This window comes from Canis aureus, chromosome 34 (assembly GCF_053574225.1).
Source record: "Canis aureus isolate CA01 chromosome 34, VMU_Caureus_v.1.0, whole genome shotgun sequence".
In the NCBI taxonomy this organism is placed as follows: Eukaryota; Metazoa; Chordata; class Mammalia; order Carnivora; family Canidae; genus Canis; species Canis aureus.
The window spans coordinates 512199-520375 of NC_135644.1; the positions used below are offsets into that span (position 1 = coordinate 512199).

The 8177-nt window shown below is 44.3% G+C and overlaps 1 long non-coding RNA gene across 1 annotated transcript; it reads left to right on the forward strand.

The window, feature by feature from the left end:
* Positions 1-251: 251 nt before the first annotated feature.
* LOC144304723 (uncharacterized) lies at positions 252-836 on the forward strand. Its single transcript, XR_013371701.1, has 2 exons — positions 252-487; positions 608-836. It is a non-coding gene; the product is annotated as an uncharacterized LOC144304723 (long non-coding RNA).
* Positions 837-8177: the final 7341 nt, after the last annotated feature.

The following is an 8177-nucleotide window of genomic DNA, read 5'->3' on the forward strand; positions in this document are numbered from 1 at the left end:
CTGTCTGTAATTTCTTACGATTTTTTAACAAATATTTTACTTAAAATGTTTCAAGTAACTAGGAATTTTGTAAATTCATAGAAGCATTTATGATGTCATGGAATTCCTTAGTGACTTCATGATGAGATGAATAATTGTTCTCTGGTATTCTTTTCAAGTCCAGATTCCTAAATATTGAAGAATGAAATTAAGATGGCACAACTACCTATCTATTAACCAATTTTTTAAAGATTTATGTATGCATGTATGTATTTATTCATGAGAGACACACAGAGAGAGAAAGAGAGGCAGAGACACAGGCAGAGAGAAGCAGGCTCCCTGTGGGGAGCCTGGTGCAGGACTCAGTCCCAGGACCCCGGGGTCACGGCCTGAGCCAAAGGCAGATGCTTAACCACTGGGACACCCAGGCATCCCTGTAATAATCAATGTGATGTTGAGTGGTATTACTGAAGATTTTGATAGAAACGTAAAGGCTCATTTTTGAAATGTAAGAAAACTTATAAAAATTATTATGACATTCAGTGTTTTGCATATGCATTAAATTAGAAGTTTACAGAAAGGATGAATTACTATTATTTTTTTCTAAAGATTTATTTCTTTATTTTAGAGAAAGAGAAGCAGGGAGAGCAGAAGGGGTGGAGAAAGAGTTCCAAGCCAACTTGGCTTTGAGCATCCTGGAGCCTGACATCACGACCTTGAGATCATGACCTGAGCTGAAACCAAGAGTTGGACACTTAAGTGACTGAGACACCCAGGATCTCTGAATTACTATTATTTTTGTGTATCTTTTTTGTTATTTACAAAAACTTCAACAGCTTCCTTATTTTATTGCTAAATCTTCCTTATGCCTAAGTCACTGACACCTAAGACAGACCCCACCCAAAAAAATGGGGCACCTGGTGGGTCCATGGTTGAGCGTCAGCCTGTGGCTCATGGCATGATCCTGGGGTCCTGAGATCAGGCTTCCCACAGGGAGCCTGCTTCTCTCTCTCCCTGTGTCTCTGCCTCTTTCTGTGTCTCTCTCATGAATAAATAAAATCATTAAAAAAAAAAAGATACTAGAGAGGAGGAAGGGAGAGCATGGAGTGAGCAGACAAGAGAGACAATGAGCCTGGAAAATAAAAAAGAACTCTCAGATTTTAAAGAAGGGATTCTGGATATAGAAAAAGAAAATTCATCACATACCAAAGTCCTCCCAAAGTTTCAATTGCTTTGGTGATGATGATGAAAGGGTTGGTACGTGACGGTGTGTTGGCTTCGGCTTCTAAGTTGTGGTGGGTGAAATACCAGCTTTCCACGTGGACTCCACCACCATGCAGGTTTATGTACAAACTCTCTCCCCCTGAATGTAGGCCAATTAACTTAAGTACATGTGCTTTTTCATCTTAATATCTCCAGTAACATGCAATACATAGTGGTTGGGTGGATAAACAGGAACGGTCCAAATTGTGCCCAGGCCAAGAATGAGTGATCGTGTGAGTCGGGCTAAGTGCTGGGACTAGTGACTAGTGTAGCCCTTACTCAAGCAGATTATGACTCTGGTGTATCTGTCCTACTGCCACCATCTAACCCAAGGGATAGTCTTTAGCAACTAAGGCTTCACTTCTGTTGGTCGGGTGGGGAAAGAGGAAGGAAGGAAGGAAGGAAGGAAGGAAGGAAGGAAGGAAGGAAAGAAGGAAGGAAGGAAAGGAGAGAAGAAGAGAAGAGAAGAGAAGAGAAGAGAAGAGAAGAGAAGAGAAGAGAAGAGAAGAGGAAAGAAAAGAAAAGAAAAGAAAAGAAAAGAAAAGAAAAGAAAAGAAAAGAAAAGAAAAAAAGAGAAAAGGAAAGAGGAGGGTAGAGAGAGGAAGGGAGGAAGAAGGAAAGAAAATGACAGAATAGGTGTATCTTTATTGCCTTGAGTTATACAACAGCTCACTATCTTCTTCAGTCCTTTTGCCAAATGTCTGTCAACTGATAACAAATAGAAACATCCAGACGCTTTCCCTCTGTTATCTGTGCCCTGGCACGTCCAATAAAGGACATACATTCCTATCATGCTTGTGCATAAGGCAACTCCATATTCTCTAGAATAAAAAAAAATAGGAAGTCTGTGTGTTGTGATGATGTTATGATCTGTGGTGTCGGTATCTAAAAATCTAGAGCTAATATGCAGAAAGTGTTTGGTGTTCTTGTCATTAAGAAACTCAGAATAACAGTTACATATTACATTAGGATTTTAAAAGTTTGAGTTCTAAATGTAATTGAGCTGTTCAAATTTTTACGCTAAAATCACACTGGCATATTAAAAAATATACTCACAATATCTGTATTTCAAAGCATCCCTGTGTTTGGATAAAACAGGGGGAAATGTTTAAAATATACCAATTCATAGATATTTAAAGATGAAATAATTCTAATTAAAGGATAAGATACAGTATAATGTGTACTTGAGGTGTCAGGCTCCGAGAAGCTAGGATTTCCTTTTCATTTCTTAAGAATCAACCATTATTAGCCTAAGGAAGGGAAATGGAAAGTCTATCACTTAATTTTGAAAGGAGAGAAAAACCATGTTTTAAAATGTTTAAATTTAATAGAAGAGAAAGATAGTCAGTGTCTGTACATTAGAAAACAAGAGTGAATGTTACTGTGCAGTGGTTAGGGCCGCTGAAAGTGTCTGTGGGTTTGTACCGTTCAGCAGGTTATCGTGCTCGCATATTTGAAATACCAGAGGCGTGCACTTAACTACAGAACGCAGATCAAAGAAAAATATTGTTTATATGGTGGGAGGTGAGATTATTTCTGTTAGCGGAAAGCCTCGGGATATCTTTCTACGAGCCTGGTGTTAGCAGATTTCTTAAATTTTACTGTTTCCAGCCAGGATACACATGCTCGGTCTCAAATTATTCACGTTCGGCCACAACAGTCCTGATCGTTACTCGAGATAATGTTTCCTTTAGACTCACTACCCATGTGCTCTATTAACACTCATGTCCTGACATTGAAGAAATTAAGAGGTCTGTTAGGTTTTCAGTTTTTATCAGATAATTCAAGAAGAGAGGCAATTAGAATGTGATTCTGGTAGGCAGTTATATGATTTCTGCAAAAACGAAATCCTTACATGACTGCTTTTTTATCCTAGCCTCATAGGAGTCCACCATCATTGCTCTTCCTTGTAGACTCCATGACAGTGGTGTAGATGTCATAAAGGTGGTGTAGACTCTGTAATGATGATGTAGACTCCATAATGGTGGTGTAGACTCCCTAAGGGTGATGTAGACTCCATAATGGTGGTGTAGACTCCATAATGGTGGTGTAGACTCCATAATGGTGGTGTAGACTCCGTAATGGTGGTATAGACTCCATAACGGTGGTGTAGATTCCATAAAGGTGGTGTGGGCTCCATAACACTGGTGTAGACTCTGTAATGGTGATGTAGACTCCATAACAGTGGTATAGACTCCATAACGGTGGTGTGGACTCCAATAATAATGATGCGGACTCCATAATAGGGGTTCATCCCAAGTTAACCTTTGAAAAGATTGACTGCTTAAGATATGAAATCTGTAGCTTCCAAAAAACCACTGCTTGAAATATTATGGAACCAAGAACTGTTCACCGCAAAATTAGGGTATTAATTTTAGCGACATGTTTTACCCCACGATGTATAGGCTGCCAGGCATAAAGACAGGTGCACTCTCTGGTATTTCTTATTTTGTTCCAGATTGAAGTTTATTTTGTATTTTGGGTTCTTTATTAAAATTTTATGTGGGCTTTTTTTTTTTTTTTTGGACCTCTGTATTAAACACTCTGCCTGGCACATATAGTAGAAACTGAAATCATGATAAATTAAATTGAACATGCTTTGTGTTCTTCTTCTTGTAAAAATCCCTGGAGAGATAGGCTTCCTTGAAGCATTAGCGCTGGTACCTTGAAAGGTTGTAGTTGGAATAATGTTTTTAAAGAAAACATCCAGCCGTTCAGCAGGGGCCCAAATACTCTTTGTCAGTCAGGTGGGATTTCCACTGAAATTCTTTGCCCACAGGACCACACCAAAACACCCAGCTCGGGGGGTGGCGGGGGTGGGGGTGGCGGCCAGCTAAGATTCATTCTCCTTGCCTCAAAGGAAAAGAAAATACCTTTTACGCGTAGGACAAGTCATAACACTTACTTCCCATGAAGAACTAATTGCCTATGTAAGTGGGGTAAACACTGAAAATATTACCCTGATGCAAGTGTTGGGGGAAGCAGAAGCCTTATCTGCTGACTGTGATGCAGGCTCTCAGCAGCAGTAGCTGTTGTACAAAGTGTGCCAAAGTGTACCGGAGTGAGGGGCTAAGTGGTGGTGTCCGCTGAGCCTCCTGTAAGGAAGCAGATCACTCAAGGGGTTGTTAGCCCCCCCCCCCACAAGGGGGTAAAAGTACAATCACATTTAGTACATTCACTGCAGAATGTGTCACAGACGAATCGCATGTATAATGCAGAAAACATCTTACATATCTAGAGCCTCCCAGCTTCCTTTATGATTTCATGTTGGTGGAAAATACCACGGGGGCAAACTGAAGACGAAGTAAGAAAATGGATTAGTCACAGCTCCTCTCCCTTTCTCTCTCTCTCTCTCTCTCTCCCCAGCCCCCTCTCCTTCCTTGTTTTAACTGATTTTTTTTTTTTTTTTTTTGTCACAGATGTTACTAATGATGCAGAAATGGCTGGAACCAATGTGGAAAATATTTCACAAAAGAAACACTATCCTTTTAGTTTTATTGCCAGGTATAATTGATTCCATACAGTCTGGCCATCATTCTTGTTGATCCCATTTCTTCCCCCCACAGAAATATATACTCTTGCATTGACATTTGATGTTTCAGTTCTTCTCACCAGTTAATATGACATCAACTCTTTGAAGGAGAGGAAGAGATGATGAGTTGAGTTTACCTAATTCTTTGGAAACAAAATTTAAAAAGATAATTTACTGCTTTACTGATTTTGCTTTATTTTTACATTTATTTATATTTTAATTGATTTTTCAATGACCAAACAATTTGACCTTTAAAGGACAGTTTAAACTACATCTTGATAATTAACAGGCTATTAAATGTTCTGATGGTCTTTTTAAAGATGTATATTTATAGGACATTCACCTCAAAGTCCCCTTAAAACTAATATATCACCTGATAAGCTTTCCCTAAACATCTAACCCTTAGATTTACAGACTGTTTTACAACTGACTTGATACTTGAACAAAACTCTAGCAATTATGGCTACTCCCTAAATGTTCTCACGCAAAAGGGTTTTTTCTCATGAGTCACACATGTGGGAATCGTACTGAAAAATAAATTAATCAAGCTCTCTAAATGGTTAATTTGACATTTTTATGGTGATGTGTGTTTTGCTTAGGTTGAAACCAAGATAGAAATAGTCAAAGATAAGTCGTCTGGTATACATCCCTGCTTGCTTATTCACTGTGAGTGGGATGCGCAGGCGAGGCCACTCCGCTTCCTACAGTCTTGAGAGGCCAACTTCAGTGGTCCAGCAGATTGTTTTCTTCTTTATACCGTTTTATTCATAAATGATGTAGGTCACACTCGAAGAGATATTGAGAATTTGGAAAGTGATGATGCTCAGAGCAGCCCTCCCACTCCCAAAAGTATCTTTATTTTTCTTCGCACGATTCCAGAATGTTTATTAAAAAAAAAAAAAAAAGAACTCAAAACACATAGAAACACTTGCAGAAATGTCACATTCCAACACTTCTCCTTAAATCAGCATCTTTGTAGACTGGGATGTTAAGATCGGCTTGTCTTTCGCTGTTCCGGCGAAGTCAACGCAAAGATAGTTAAATGCAAATTGCATTTCTCTGGATCTGAGTAGAATAATTTTATCTTATTTCATCCTCGTTTCTCTCCAGCAGTGGAACACTTGAAGCCTGTGGACAGCAGACCTTGCCAGCATCCCGGACATACCCCAATTTGTCTATAGGTTAAGCACACACAAAAAGTAAGGGATATAGCAAACCCATCTTAAAATAGTGCTGGCAATTTAGATGAAACAAAAGATATAAAATGTATGGTCTTATGTTTTGGAAGCACCTAGTAAATAGATGGTGTTCGGGAAAGCTCCAGGTTTCCTCCTATTAAGTAAAGATACGGATCTAGGCATCGTGAGATTGTTGCAGTAACGTTGTCACTTGGAATCAATTTAAATGGTGACTTCAAATGCAAACTAATGATAGATGCTAGTAACTAAAAGTTAGGAGAATGTGCTTGTGATCTTCTCAATTGGCTGTGAGACATGATACGGTTAATTCTGTGATGTTCCGGAGAACAAGGGTCAAAGGAGGGGCAGTTAAGGTACCACATGCTCCGTGAGACCAGGGCAAGCACCCTGTAAGACCCTAAGAAAGTCGTGCAGGTAGAGGTCACTGTGTTTTAATTATTTTATTTCCAAGGGGATTCACTTTCCCCCGATAGAAGCCTGTTCTCCGAAGAGAAGAGCCCCAGTGCAGCTCCTCTCCGTGTTCCCACTGCAGGGACAGAGGGAAGGGAAGCGCCTGGGCGGGGCAGGCCGGTGCCCATCCTGAGGCCGAGGCCGCGGGTTCGCAGCCGGGAGTCGGCTCGGGGCTTCTCCGGAGGCTCTCATTGCCAGGGGGTTCCCTGTAAACCTCAGACTGGGGGAAATGGGACTACTCAGCCCTCTTTTCATGTCAAAACTCCTCGTGGAAGAGAACAGTGCGTTCGAGGAGTTGTAGCAGCAAGTAAGGACCTTCCTTCTTACCCCTATGATTGCAAGTTCACCTTGACTCCCAGGGCAGAAATAAGCTCTCCGGCCGGTCTTGCTGCGTGGGGAAGAAGAGCCAGGGACTGCCTTTCAGTTTGGGTCACAAATAGGTAGATCCTCTTCCTTCCCTTCTCCGTTTCCGGAGAATGCAGACTGTCGCCCCTGTGGGAGGGCGAGCTCCTTGGGCATCCCCCCCTCGCGGCCCACCGAGCTCCTCCAGCATCCCCCCCATTCCTCATGGCCCACCGAGCTCCCCCCCCACATCCCCCGTTCCTTGCGGCCCACCAAGCTCCTCCAGCATCCACCCCTTCCTCTCGGCCCACCGAGCCCACCGAGCTCCTCCAGCGACCCCCTCCCCCTTCCTGCGGCCCACCAAGCTCCCCCAGCATCTTCCCCCTTCCTCGTGGCCCACTGAGCAACTCCAACGTCCCCCTGATCCTTGAGGCCCACGGAGCTCCCCCGGTGTCCCCCCTTCCTCGTGGCCCACCGAGCTCCTCCAGTGTCCCCCTGTTCCAAGGCCTATCTAGCTCCCCCAGCGTCCCCCCTTCCTCACGGCCCACAGCTGCAGAGGCCACGACCTGGCGGCCCAGGGCTCCTGAGCATCAGCAGCCCCTGCCCAGCTAGACGGCCCTGGGGGTTCACACACATCCCAGCCCACAATCGGCCCTCAGCCCACCCTCTTCCCCAAGGAAAGCCGTCTCCTCTGGGCCGCCGGGTTACAGCCCAGGCCCTCCCTGGACCCAGCACCGCTGCACCCCATGTCCACTGGTCCAGCCACCCTGGGCACCACTACCCACTCCCACCTTCCACGCCTGCAGCGACCGGGGCTCGCAGGGCTGTGTGCCCAGCCATCCTAACAGCCTGCCCCGGTCTAGTCTCCTCGCACACCCATCTACACACTACATCCCCGGACCATCTTCCCTGCCAAGAAGCACACTCGTGTCTTTAACTGCACTGCTCTCTTCCCACGTCTCAGAAGGCCAGGCTCGCGGTGTGAACGGTGGGGCCGCTGGGACCTGGCCTGTCCCACTCCGGGCGCTTGGGCCACAGGTGCCCGTGCACACCCACAGCACACGCCCGCCCTATGGCTCACTGTCACCTCCTCAACAGTGTCTCTGAGCCCCAACAGCTGCTCGCACCCCTCCTGGGCTGTCGCCATCGCTCCCGTGCACAGATTCCTCATGGTCTTGGGCACCTTCATGAGCCTCGGAGGAAAATGAGCGCACAGGTGCTACGTCCTTCACCTCTGCATGGGGGCCCCGGGCCGCTAGGCTGGGACAGTTTTGCAAACACGTTGACGTGAGAACATATCCATTCTGCTTCAGAAGCCCGGAGATAGAGACCCTATTCTCTGTGCAGAGGCTGAGTGTTCATGTTTCCTTTTAGGTCCAGATCCAGGTGATATGGGCCATTTCTCTGACGCT